The sequence below is a fragment of the Xiphophorus hellerii genome, unplaced genomic scaffold (assembly GCF_003331165.1).
Source record: "Xiphophorus hellerii strain 12219 unplaced genomic scaffold, Xiphophorus_hellerii-4.1 PGA_scaffold_75__1_contigs__length_250000, whole genome shotgun sequence".
NCBI classification, from domain to species: Eukaryota; Metazoa; Chordata; class Actinopteri; order Cyprinodontiformes; family Poeciliidae; genus Xiphophorus; species Xiphophorus hellerii.
Window position 1 is genome coordinate 172,938 of NW_022587650.1, and position 14,428 is coordinate 187,365.

The 14,428-nt window shown below is 40.4% G+C and overlaps 1 long non-coding RNA gene across 1 annotated transcript; it reads left to right on the top strand.

Annotated features, from left to right (window-relative positions):
* Window positions 1–12,796: 12,796 nt before the first annotated feature.
* LOC116716634 (uncharacterized) lies at window positions 12,797–13,790 on the top strand. The gene is made up of 2 exons (XR_004338565.1): window positions 12,797–12,943; window positions 13,030–13,790. It is a non-coding gene; the product is annotated as an uncharacterized LOC116716634 (long non-coding RNA).
* Window positions 13,791–14,428: the final 638 nt, after the last annotated feature.

Below are 14,428 nucleotides of genomic sequence, written 5' to 3' on the forward strand. Positions count from 1 at the left end.
TTCAAATTTCAGAGGCATTTTTTATTCAAATTCTGATGGCACATATTTATTTCCATAAATATGCATGAGAAGATAAAGGCCAGCCACAGTCCCAGAGCTCCCTCGTCGCCTCCAGGTGGTCCCAGAGCTCCCTCGTCGCCTCCAGGTGGTCCCAGGCTCCCTCGTCGCCTCCAGGTGGTCCCAGGGCTCCCTCGTCGCCTCCAGGTGGTCCCAGGGCTCCCTCGACGCCTCCAGGTGGTCCCAGGCTCCCTCGTCGCCTCCAGGTGGTCCCAGCTCCCTCGTCGCCTCCAGGTGGTCCCAGGGCTCCCTTCGCCTCCAGGTGGTCCCAGGCTCCCTCGTCGCCTCCAGGTGGTCCCAGGCTCCCTCGTCGCCTCCAGGTGGTCCCAGCTCCCTCGTCGCCTCCAGGTGGTCCCAGGGCTCCCTCGTCGCCTCCAGGTGGTCCCAGGGCTCCCTCGTCGCCTCCAGGTGGTCCCAGGTCTCCCTCCGCCTCCAGGTGGTCCCAGGCTCCCTCGTCGCCTCCAGGTTCCCGGGCTCCCTCGTCCCTCCAGGTGGTCCCAGGGCTCCCTCTCGCCCTCCAGGTGGTCTGGCCCCTGTGCCGACATTGTCCGCCGGATCCAGGGATCTCCAGGGATTCGGCCCCCTTAGTGGATGGATTGATAGTTTTGGCCCCACTTGGAGAACATTCAATCCCCATGAAGACAGAAGAGCCCAGGCTGGGTTCCCGAAGCTGCGGCAGCGGTTTGACCCCCCCCCTACACCTTCTGGGCTAATTTACCCACCGACCTGCAGCTGAACCACAAACACCTTCCTGAGCAGATGGATTGCCACAGCAAGGGGCAGCCATGTGGCAATCCACAGCAAGATGACCCAGGCAAACATTTCAGAAAATAAAAGAAATGTTTCAATCACACCTTAGCAGAATTCAGAGACCAATGAACTAAACAGTCGTGATTTTAGACTGTGGCAGGAAGCCGGAGTACCCGGAGAGAAACCTGCAAACAGGAAACTACTTTTTGATATTTGCTAAAAGTAGATTTGGCCAAAACTACTTTAAGCAAAAGAGGGAAGAAGACATGGGGCAAAGGTCATCTAGACAAGCCAAATAAATCAACAATCATTTTTTTGGACTCTAGGAAGCCGGAGAGAACCGGAGAAACTGCAAACCCCATGAAGACAGAAGAACCCAGGCAGGAATTCAGACCCAGGCAAACGGTTTAGTCAAGGAAAAGAAAGAAATGTTTTAATCACACCTGAGCACAATTTAGAGGCCAATTAACTAAACAGTCTTAATTTCAGACTGTGGCAGGAAGCCGGAGCACCCGGAGAGAAACCTGCAAACAGGAAACCTGTCAAATCTTTTTACCTTTAAATCCCATAATTTGATTTAACTGAACACATCAGGACACATGTTCAGTCCCAGTCAGATTTCTCCAGCCTCGAAATGGTCAATAAGGATTTGTTCTGGGATTCTTTCATCTTCCGAATTTGTTAGTTTTAGCTCCTCTCCAAAAGTTCCTTGATCAAGAGGAGGGGCTGGAAAACCGTAACGTCAGGTGTGACTTCATTTCTTACCTTTTCCCACAGACATCCGTTGGTTGTTCCTTGAACATGAAACGCTTTTCCAAAAGCAGTTGCTCCCATCATCCTGCGAGACCTGGGACACACTTTTGTCCGCTATCGTCGCCATACCCGACGTCGCGCCTCGAAGCCTCGGCACATCACGTAACATCACTATTAAAGAATATTCAAAATATATCCAAGTATATACAGACGCTTCAAAAATGTCAAATAATCAAGTAGGGATAGCATTTATTGCTCCAGATTAAAATGTTATGGAAAATAAAAGAATTAGTGATAAACTAACAGTGTATACAGGCGAATTAATGGCAATTTTAATAGCCTTAGAATGGATAGAGGGAATAGGAAAAGGAAAGTTTGTAATTTGTTCAGATTCTAGTAGTGCATTAATTAGTATAAAAGGAATGAAATCGGAAGTTAGGCAAGATATTATAGAGGATATAGTTCAGATAATTTTCAGGGTTAAGAAGAAAGGATCTCAGATTAAATTCATTTGGATTCCTGCTCACATCGGTGTGGTAGGAAATGAATTGGCCGATAGTTTTGCTAAGAGAGCCTCTAATAAGGAAATTGTTGAGTTAAATATTAAAATAAGTAGGAATGAGATAAAAAAGTGTTGTTAAGGAGTACATGAAGGAAAAATGGCAAGAACAGTGGGATAGAGGAGAAAAAGGGAGATTTTATTATAAAATTCAAAAAAGAGTTGGGGCGTATAGAAAAGGTAATAGGAATAGAAGGGAAGAAGATATTATTTCCAGAATCAGATTTGGGCACACAAGGTTAAATAGTACTCTTAAGTTAATTAATAAACACAGTACAGGTTGTTGTAAATATTGTGGAGAGATGGAAACAATACAGCATGTATTTTTAGAATGCAATAAGTATGTAAGGGAGAGAGAGATGTTGGTTAATGAGTTGAATAATTGTAAATTAGATTTAGAAGAAATATTTCAGAAATCATCAGGAGATGTAATATTTGAGAGTATTTTTAGATTTCTAAGAAGAACGGGTATTATGGGGAGGGTATAAGCGTGTGATCCATACTCCAACCTGGAAGGTGGCGGTAATGCACCTGTAAGTTGTTTGCCAACCACCATAAAACAAGAAGAAGAAGAAGATTTTATTTTTTATTTTTAACAAAACATTTATTGCACAATATTTTAACAATAAAAACAGTACATAATCAGATCAAAGGACACTAAAAACACAATAAATATTTACAATAGCAGCTTATTATATTTTAGGTCTCCCTGATCGGAAATGGTGCACAATACATTATTAAAACCCCACAGTTCTAAAAAACCCCTCAGATTCCCGGTGGCTCTGTGGAAACAAAACTCTAATCTCAACCTGGCCTTAATATTGACCTTCCACAGAGCCACCGCATCGAGTTGAGGTCCAGCCTGCATTTTGTCTCGTCGAGTTATATAAATAGCCATTTTGGCTTCGGCTATTAAATAATTTAAAAGACGAGATTTAAAACTTGTGGATTGACTGTAATGTACACCGTTAATAAAAAGGGAATTGGTAAAAACCATGCCAAAAAGGCTAAAAATGCTCATTAAAAAATTTAAAAAACTAGTTAATCGTACACAATCTGTAAAAACATGAAACACTCTCAGACAAACTGCAAAATGGACACTCGTTTAAAACCCCGGGACTGATGACCGATAAAAACGAGTTTGTGGCGATGGCGCCGTGCAAAATCCGCCACTGCAGATCACCAGTCCGTTTTTTTATTGGAGGCTTGTATAAAGTCTTCCATTGAGGTTTCTGTCCTCCGAGTCTGTCGCTCCACACGCTGACGGATCTTTTGCAGAGAGTTCTCTTGTGTAGGATCTTTACACAGTATCTGTACAGCACTTTTGCACTGCTGTTATTTAAGTCTGCCCCTGAGTCCGTAAAATGCAGCAAGGGGCCGCTGTCTTCCTCAACATCTGGGACCAGGGACACATCTGGGAACATGTCGTTTGAGTCAGGCAGGCACTCTTTCTTGGTATACAGCTGCAACAGCCGCCTCTCCTCGGCCGTCATCCGCCCCTTTATCAGCTTCAGGAAACGCTGAGTCAGTCTGGCGGACCGGACCCCAAGCAGCTGGCTGACCTCCTGGATGTTAGTGAAGTCCGGTCCTGCCACCTCCACCAGCCGCCGCACGGTCACCGTCCCGGACCTGGACAGCACCTCAGCAAGGCCCGGCACGGTGCTATCCCGGACATCCATTTTTGCTCCACAGACCAACGGTTCTTCTAAAAGCCAATGCAGAGAATTATGCATTTTTGATCTGTGCAGTTTAAAAAAAGCACAAGATTTAAAAACACTCTGATAAAACTGAGGCAACCCTTTTAACTTTAAACAACTAAAATCAGTTAAAAACAGAGCAGCATCCAACCCCAGAAAATTAACACGTCTGAGGATGCAGCTGGCCACATCTTTCCATACAGGAGATCCTGTAAGAAACTTTTGAAGGAACTGTAAACGAAAAGTAGCTGTTCTACTAGCCAGGTGGACAAGGCCCTGGCCCCCCTCCTCTCTCGGTAAAAATAAAACAGACTGTGGCACCCAGTGCAGACCGTTCCAAGAAAAGTTTACCATCTCTGACTGAATCTTTACAAGTAAGCCAGACGGTGGGTCTAAAACAGAGAGCTTGTGCCACAGCTGTGAAGCGACAAGGTTGTTTAAAACCAGCATTCTGCCCCGGTAGGACATTTGTGGGTGAAGCCACTTCCATTTTGACAGTTTATTTTTTATTTTTTGCTCAATGTCGTCCCAGTTCTTGTTCACAATATATTTACTGCCTAAAAACACACCAAGATATTTAAAACCGTCCTTCTTCCATAAAAGACCCTGAGGGAGAGCTGGGAGCCCTGCAGACCACTCGCCGACGGCCAGGGCTGCACTCTTTCCCCAGTTCACCCTCGCAGCGGACAGAGTAGAAAACTTTTCAGTGATCTTGGTTAAAACAGTGACATCTTGCTGATCTTTTATAAAAACAACAACATCGTCAGCGTAGGCAGATAAAACCATATTGTCCTTAAAACCAGGTAAAACCAGACCATAAACACTCGAGCGTATTTTCTGGAGGAGAGGTTCCAGGGAGAGTGTGTAGAGCATCCCTGAGAGCGCGCAGCCCTGTTGAACGCCTCTACACACCCTAAAAGGAGCACACAGGCTACCGTTGATCTTCAGCACACTCTCAATGCCACTGTACAGAACCTGGATCTTGGCGATAAGACCCTTTCTGGAGGCTAACTAATGCTAATGAGAGCGAACATTGTGCACGTGTTGAGCTAGCTGAGAAACACAGAAACAATGTTGTCAAACTCAATGAGTATATGTTGTGCAGAATAAAAATTGTAAAAGCTATTAAAATAGTTAAAAGCAAATCCATATATTTTTATTTTGAAAGTTAAAAATATAAAAGGTCTGAGGAAAAGGGAAAAGGTATTTGAGTTAAAACAAAGCTAATTGGTTTGGATAATTAAGAGCTATCTAAAATATTTTGCCATTCAATAAAATTCATGATGGAGCATGTTAAAATAATTCTCGTTCGGTTTAAAGGGATATTGCAGTCATTTGTAATGTAATGAATCGAAGGGTTATTTGTGTAAGTTATACAGTGATACCTGAAGTATTTGATATGAAGTATTGTATATGGAGTATGGTCATCATAAGAAGAATAAATCTTCCTGTTGAAGTTAAAAAGAGCTCAATGTGTGTGTCTCGTCTTTTCCATATCGCAGCATCACACGTTGAGGGAAGATCACCTACTACATTACCCTCAGCCATCCCAGGTTGCAGGGTAACATGGGCACTGCATTGGTACTGGCTTTATAGTGGATGTGCAGATTAATCCTCTGATTTTTTGAATTTTCTCTGAAAAGAAGCTGGAAAACTGGTTGCAGGCGACAATATATTGGAATTCAGGTGGTAACGTCACAGGAGGGTTTGTGATTCTGTCAACTGTTGCAAATAAAGCTCGAGCATTGTTAATGTTTTTGTTTATGACATCTGCAAAGAAAGCCTCTCGCATGTTTTAGTGTTAAATGATAGTTACGTAGTCTTTCTTTATAGATGTCACAATGAACGTGGAGTTGAGTTTTACGCCATTTTCGTTCTGCCCTACGGCAGAGTTGTCTTGCAGATCTAACTGTTTGTGTATTTCTCCATGGAGATTTCTTTTTACCAGACACAACCTTCATTTTAATTGGGGCAATGGAATCAATAATATCTGAAACTTTAGACTGAAAATCAAAAGCATATTTTATAAGATAAGACTAGAGGTTTGCAGTTCCTCTGGGCAATCAACGCCGGAATGTCTCGTTCATGGTATCCTCCTTTTTCACTCCTCAGCAGGCCGCTTCCAGAGTTTGTGCAAACACTTCAAAACACTCAAAGCACCTCAAGACACTCAAAGCACATTATTAAAATGTAAATGCAAAGGTAAATAAAATGGATGATATTATAAAATAAAGGTAAAGCAAATAAATGATAATTAACTATAAAATCCTTCCAACAGTTCCCCACAGAGCCACCTAACCTTTGTATGAACTGTTTCAGTGCTTTAAATGGAAAAACAAAAAAGTACCAGTACTCCTCTTAATGTCATACAAATGTGGGAGAGAAACATGGGAGACATTTTTCATAGAGCTCTCCGTCAATCTACGGACCAGAAGTCTTATTGTACAGAAACTACAAACTAGAAACCACTTCCAGTTCTTTTTTCAAATGCACATGGGTCAAATTCAAACCGTGCTAGGAATCCATATTCATAGGTGCACTTATTAACCCCGGATATCTTTTGGTTGGTTCTAGTACAGTTTGCTTAATGTGTAAATAATCCCCCATTAAGCTCCTTATTTGTTGTATCACCTTTTCAAAGCTTTTGCCTTTACTTTGTTTTATTTGTATAATATATGGTTGACTTCTGATGTTTGATTGCCGTACTCTAAAAAACTGAGAAAGCTCTGTTTTCTAAACAAGATTTAAACCATTCAAATACTGGGCCTCTCAGGCCAACACAATGTTTTCATCTATATAAGAGAATCTGTAATAAAACTGCGACATTGCCTGAATCAACTGCTAAAAGAAGATCGCTGTACACTCGAAGCAAAGCTGTTTCAGTGCTATGAGCAGCTTTAAACCCAGACTGAAATCTCAGTTATATTATTGTTTTTTCAAAACATTTCAAACTGAATAGAAACTGATTTTTCAAAGATAATAGATAAAAAAAAATTTGCTTGTACACTTGAGTCTAGATTGGGTTTTTTAAGAAGGGGTTTAACCACAGCATGTTCAAGAATTGATGGGAGGGAACCTGACTGCTGTTAGAGATTTTTTGGTATTATCATTTTATTCTTACTTTAGTTCACATTCAGTCTATAGATCTTTGTGATTTTCTGTTTAAAGTGTTCTCTTCTTTAAATGACCTGGAGGTCACTACTGTCTGTTCAACTTTACGAGAAATAGATAACACTGAGTTTCTCAGCCCTTTTGCAAGAACACCCCCTAAGTTAGTAATTACCTGTGAACAGTCGTATTTTGTTTTCTTGACAGTATTGACCGAGATTTGAACCGGGCTCAGACCTTTGATCAGATATCACATCTGGACCTGGGTTGTTAGATGTTTGGGTTAGAAGCTTTACGACCTCTGTTGTTTTTCCTGACTGCCCTCTTGCCTGTTCTTCTTTGACAATAAAAACAGGAGCCGTTGTAAGGGGAGCCCAGAACGCTTTGTGAAACTGATCGGAGGAGAAGTTTGACAAAGCCTTCCCTTTTGCAAAAGCTCCACGTAAAATTCATATACGTTGTCTGTGGTTCTTTATTTTATATAGGTTCGAAAGGAAAAATACCTATCATTATTTGGTGCCGAAACCCGGGATCTCTCACCTCCCCCGCTGTCAGGCAGAGGAAGACGTGCTGAATCCGTGCACGGCCAGAGTCAATTGGACCTGGAAAGGAAAACCCAGGAAGCAAATTCTTCGCTGGGCCAGCGACGTATCCGACTTTGTCTGCCAACGGCGGAGTGACGAGATCCGACTGGACAACCCGAAAACTACAGAAACGTAGGTGAATTTTAAGTCATATAGGTTTGAGTCCTTGTCAAATATTAATTTGACTAAAGAAATACAGGTTTGAGTCCTTGTCAAATATTAATTTGACTAAAGAAATACAGGTTTGAGTCCTTGTCAAATATTAACATTTTAATTTGACTAAAGAATAATGAAGGGTTAGAGTCCCAGTTGACAGAGAGTTTCAACTAAAGGCAAAAGGATAGGCTCTTAGAGCGTCCTTAATTAGAGAACGCCTCTTAAGGGAAAGTCCTCACGTAGATAGAAAGTTTGTTATTTGCTGTGCTGCTATTGGTGTTTTGTTTGCTGTTTTGTTGCTGTGTGTGCATGAAGGAGTGAATGGTGTTTCTCTCTCTGGGAGTAAAACTCTCTGCCTTCGGAATTAGAATCCAAAGTGAAAAACCGCTTGGAGCTCAGCTCCAAGTAGAAGCCTGTTTTTCAGGAGGCACTGAGCGCTGACTTACAGCACTTTCTCTGAGAGAGCACGCGATACTAGTATTTTTTAAGCTACAACTTTAAACAATGGGAAACACAAATTCCTGTAATTCCTCACTTATTGAGGGCCCCGAAGGGGATGAAAAGTACATGATGTCCAGATTTCCTGGCAGCATTTTATATATAAAAAAATGGAAAAAGAAATATAAAATAGATGGGAAGCTAAAAATTGATCAATGGCAAACAATTGTGGGAATTTTGGAGAGTAGTGTAGCAAGAAAAAAGGGAATAAAAAAGGTTAAAAAGGAGGATGAACTAAGGTGTGCTAAATTATGGTTAAAAGCAGCCATAGACCGGAAAGAACAAATTAAAAAGTTTAAAGACAAAAAGCTTGTAGAATCAAATAACTTATTTGTAAGGCCATAAGACAGTGATGGACGGAATGCTTCAGTGGGACGGGGAGAGCAAGTACGGCCGACTGCTCCTCCCCCAACCGCTGCGACAGATTCGTCTGCCCTTGTCTCAGTATTAACAAACTCGGTAGATAGTCAGCCGAGTGCACTTCTTAATATCAGAAAGTTAGAACAAATGTCTGTAAAAGGGCAAATTACAGTCATTTGTCAGGAACTAAACAAGAAACAAAAACAAAAACCACAACGTCCAGATGGATGTTGGAATTGTGGCCATTTTGGCCACTGGGCTAGACATTGCCCAGAAAACAAAATAAATCATCGGAAGGGTGGCAGATGGAAAAAAAAAAACAAAAAAAAAAACAAAAGTATAACTCCTCAGCATAAAGTTTTCTTCCACAACCAAACAAAACTTACCACCAGAAAAAATTGATGAAATGGAAGCTTAAGTGTAAAAGAATTTTAACAGGTCCAAAAACAATTTGATGAGAAATGGAATGAAACAATAAAAAAAAAAAAAAAAGGAAAAGAAAATTTTTCTCAGAGAACAATGTTTTTAAATGTATTGATTACTGGGTAGAATAATTATAAAAGATTAAAACACCCACTTGGTGCTATGATCCTTTGGTTGTATGTCTAGAGGTGTCAGCGATCAGAGTTTGGTACCGACCTGGACTTTATCCAGCCTCATATCTCACTTAAATTCCAAATGAGAGGAGGGCTGCTCGCTGGCTTCACAGATTCAGCATTAGGATCAATAAACTTAAGGTAATTCATTGATCTCTGATAAAATGATTACACAGACTAAGTTAATTTAAATGTAAATTAACTTACATTCTACATTTTAAAATTAAACATGGCAAAGGATGAAAGAGACTATGGGTTTTAACATGTTTCATGTTTATATGTGTTTTAAATGATTTATGTTTATAACATATAAACAATGTTGGGTACTAAGTGGCTAAAACTATACAATCAAAAGAGAGAAAATATATATATAAAGGAATAACAAACTAATAAACTCCTATTTGCTTCTTTCCTTTTCCTCTGTCTGAGCCTCGCTGCGGTGCGTCTAACCTCTGACCTCAACTCAAACCTGTCTTGCCATGGCCGAGATGATGTCCCTCTTTCGTCACTAGCTAATGACGGCAATCAAGAAGACAAAGAAGAGTTCTATCACCTCCAGACACTGAAGTATCTGCTGATTTTAATTCCTTGACACCTGGGAACTGCCATTGAGCAAACTCTTGTATGGTGTCCTGCTGGACATTGGACTGAAATTACATTCTTGTGTTTGGATGCAACTGAACTCTTACAACCTCTGCTGATCTACTCCCTGACATCAGCGTGGAGAAGGAAAAGATAACGTACTTCTGAGACAAAGACAACAAACTGAACTATTTGATGCTTGTTTTATTTGTGAACTGTTTGGACATTGACAGAGGGACAGTTTGGACAACTCAAGATCCAACACCAGAGCCAGTTGGACTGACAGGAAACTGCAGAGAAAGTAGGAGGGAGGAGGGAGGATTACACCCCAGCGACGCCAGCACTGGGAGGAGGAGGGAGAAGTGAAACAGAAAGGAGAAATCCAAAGATAAGTGTATCACACACACAGCTGTCATACACTGTTATTGCATTGAAGATTTGCTTGCTAACCCTGCACACAAATTATCTAGCCAGAAGAGGAAGTCTTAGAGGTTTTTATGTTCAATGATGGACAAATTCTCTCAGTTTGTCCCTGTTAACTCTGAGTCCTGAACAGCAGGACCACTGCTAAGGATCCTTTTAGGGTCCACGAGCCAAAGGTTGGGAAACCGTGAAGGGAAAACTGCAATCATTGAAAGTTCAGCAAAGAACTAGCAAAAACTTATGCCACTAAATTACACCAACTAAAAATCATCAAAGATTTTAAGCTAATAATTATTTGCAAAATTTCCTTTTTCCTTTTTTAAAGGACATGCTAGTTTGGATTTAAAATTAAAATATCTCTAAGTGTTAAAACTAAAAATAATAATAAATAATTGATGCTGCAGTGTTTGTAGACCATTAAATATTTGTTGCACAGTCAATGTAGAGTTAAATTTTTTAATGAATCTACATTTTATTGAATTGGGTGAAGTGTTACAGCAGCAGGAAAATCAGTTACTGCTGGATTCTAACACATGTAGCTCTTTTAAAATGTGCACGTTGCCTACAACAGGATTCTGACAACTAGAGATAAATGTTAACAAATTAAAAATGTTATTAAGAAATATTGGAAAAATTCTTAAAACGTCAGAAAATTTGATAATAATTTGAGCAAAGAAAAACAGTGAAAGTAGACTGAAAATTTGTTAACTGACTGAAAATCTAATAGATTTTTATGTTTCTGTTTGTGTCATTTTGCACTGATGAAAATGAATGTGATTAAGAGAACAAACAAACTATACTCAAGAACTGAGTAACTGATCAAATTATTGGTTATTTAATATTTAGATAATAAATTGTCAGCTGGTTTGGAATGTGAGGTTAAAATAAACTTAGATGTCAAGTAACTGGATACTCCAAACTGATGATTGTGAATAAGAATAATATTTTCTAGACTAAAGTTTAAAACTTTGAATCTAGGTTTGATTGATTGATGATTATTAAATTCATAAAGAAATACTGAATTAGAGGATTTGAGATTTTTGTTTAATTTTGGGAAGGTCATTTTTTTTGAAAGAGTAAGGAAATGTTCTGCAGACGAGCCAACTCTGGGTTGTGCCATCTGACAGGAGTAGAGCAGAAGTGTTCCACCTTGATGAATTTGACAACTTCCACATAGACAAACCTTCCTACCACAATCCCTGTAAGGCAGTTGCAATTTTGACACATGGATATTGTCAATGTGTCAACTGGGAGGAATGATTATTAAAATGAAATGAATCACGGATTAAAATGAAATGAATCAAAAAATCAAATTCTTACTTAAAAATTTTTTTTTAGTGCTGTATAGTACTGCATGACCTCTTTGTGTTAAAAACAATCCTCAAGGAAACATGAGACCAAAAAGAGGAAGTTTCCCTAAACCTTCTTATCAATTCCAGACAATGCATATGGATTTTAGTGAACTTACCCAAAGCGGACCACATAAATATTGTCTGGTGATGATTGATGCTTTTTCTAAATGGGTTGAAATAGTCCCAGCAAAGCACGCAGATGCTTTGACAGTAGCTAAAGCTATTTGTAAAACTGTTATTCCATCACATGGCATACCACTACCTTTTTATAATAAAAAGTAGATTAAGAAATGTATGGAAACAAATGTTTAGATTTGGTAAAGATGTAAATAAGAATTACACTCACACAAGAAGGATTAACCATTTGAAATAATTCATGAAAGACCATACAGCTTGCCAATGTTTTCTGCAGATTTGCAGAAAGCAGATGTGGAGAAAAAATTGACAGAGTACATGATCAGGACGCTAAAGCAGAAAGAGGTGTCAAATGCAAATTTACTGCCCTCTGCCTTTACTCTCCCACAGAAAGCCCCTCCCATCAAGCCAGGAGACTGGCTTGTCAGAGAAAGGAAGAGCTGGGCCAGCCCACTGTGGGAGGGACCATTCCAAGTGCTGATAACCACACCAACTGCTGTAAATATTGCTGAAAGACCCAGATGGATACATCTCAGTCACTGTACGGTACAGAGAGTGTTAGACTTCTAGATTGAGTGATGGGGAAGATCTGGCTACACAGGGAATTCACTGTATAGATGTGTTTTGTCTCAACGCCAGCAGAAGAATTCAACAGATCCTCACTCTTTTAGCCTAGAAATTCTGACATCTCTGTAATCTGAGCAGCAATGGGACTCTCACAAGCCAGGTGGAATCCCTGCTGTGCTGTGACTGCAGCATGTTTATTGTGTTGGAGTGGGGGCTGTCTCACCCTCAGCAAGATAAGGAGAGAAGCAGACACATCCTTCCCCCAGACTCATTCACAAGATTACAACCCCTATTTGTGGTGGCAACTGATGAATAGAACTGCATATGAAGAAAATGGGACCAACACATAACTGTGGTCTGAGACATGGAAACAAGCACACACCCAAGTGACACCATACATCTGCCACAGATAGACCTCTGACTACCAGAAGTAATTATTTTGGTTAGTCTTAAGCCAGGAGCCCTTGGTGTCTGTGTGTATAATGGCACCACCTTTCTGGGGACAGCTCCATAGAACCTGTGAAACAAAAAAATCTACACCTCCTGTGACAAGAAAGCAGACATTTTCGACTGTGACGACTGCCAAGCGACGAACCACATCAGTACTGTCTGTTCCAAAAGATGGAAGTCTGACCGCAACTGTACCAGAGTTATTCTTCTAAAGATGAGGAAGTTCGACATCGGAAGCAAGACCAGGGGACGTCAAAGTCACCTTCTGCAGCACCATCATTCCAGGGAACAGAGGATCCAGGACAATGGCAGACTGGTATTTTCTATGTGAACACACTGCTTATGTTTCTCTTCCCAGAAATTGGGGAGGACTGTGAGTGCTGGTTTTCCTCTCCAACCCAGTGACTTTCCTGAAAAAGGTCCAGGATGTTCACAGCCATGGACGCTACTGCACTAGGAGAGATGTCATGCCGAAAGCCCAGCCCAAAGGTGGGGAGGCCTTAAAAAAAAAAGAAAAACTGGAGTTCCTTGGAAATTCCGGATCTGGAGCGACAGAGAAGAGTGTATCCAAAGTCTATTCCCATCAGTGGGAGTAGCTGAAGTTCGAGACCATGTTGAGATCAACAGGAACTGGAGGAACTATACATGATGCCCTGCATGAATGGGAAGAGCTTAAAGACTATGTGGACGATGCAACTCAGAGGTCACAGCCTTTTGACTCTATTTCTTGGCTCACCTCCGGACCCTGGTGGCAGCCTTTTTATTAAAGATTGGAACACCCATCATGACTGTACTGATCCTATTCTGTCTCTATACAACCTGCATCATTCCAAGTCTTCGTAGCATGATGTTAAAAACATTTAACACTGCTTTGATCAGCTATCAGATGGACAGGGTAACCTCTGACACAGATGAGGACTACATCTGGTTTCCAGAAAAATGAAGATAAACAGGAAAACAGGAACATATGATGATGTGCTATACCTAATAAACAGATTAAATCATTTGCTCAATGGCTCCTGCACTGAACATGTGACAATAGATGATGTTCGTGATTTAAGATGCATTTGGGGTATACTGTTTCTTTTATTTTTCATTTATTGCATTATATTCCATATATTCATTGTGTATTTTCTGTGTTTAGATTAGAAAAAAAAAAAAAATCTTGCATTTATTGGTTCTTTTCTTTTCTTTTCTTTTCTGTGCTTAGCTCTTGCAGAATAAAATGATAAAAGGGGGGAATGTTAGAGATTTTTTGGTATTATCATTTTATTCTTACTTTAGTTCACATTCAGTCTATAGATCTTTGTGATTTTCTGTTTAAAGTGTTCTCTTCTTTAAATGACCTGGAGGTCACTACTGTCTGTTCAACTTTACGAGAAATAGATAACACTGAGTTTCTCAGCCCTTTTGCAAGAACACCCCCTAAGTTAGTAATTACCTGTGAACAGTCGTATTTTGTTTTCTTGACAGTATTGACCGAGATTTGAACCGGGCTCAGACCTTTGATCAGATATCACATCTGGACCTGGGTTGTTAGATGTTTGGGTTAGAAGCTTTACGACCTCTGTTGTTTTTCCTGACTGCCCTCTTGCCTGTTCTTCTTTGACAATAAAAACAGGAGCCGTTGTAAGGGGAGCCCAGAACGCTTTGTGAAACTGATCGGAGGAGAAGTTTGACAAAGCCTTCCCTTTTGCAAAAGCTCCACGTAAAATTCATATACGTTGTCTGTGGTTCTTTATTTTATATAGGTTCGAAAGGAAAAATACCTATCAACTGCAGTGAGGCATTTATCACCATG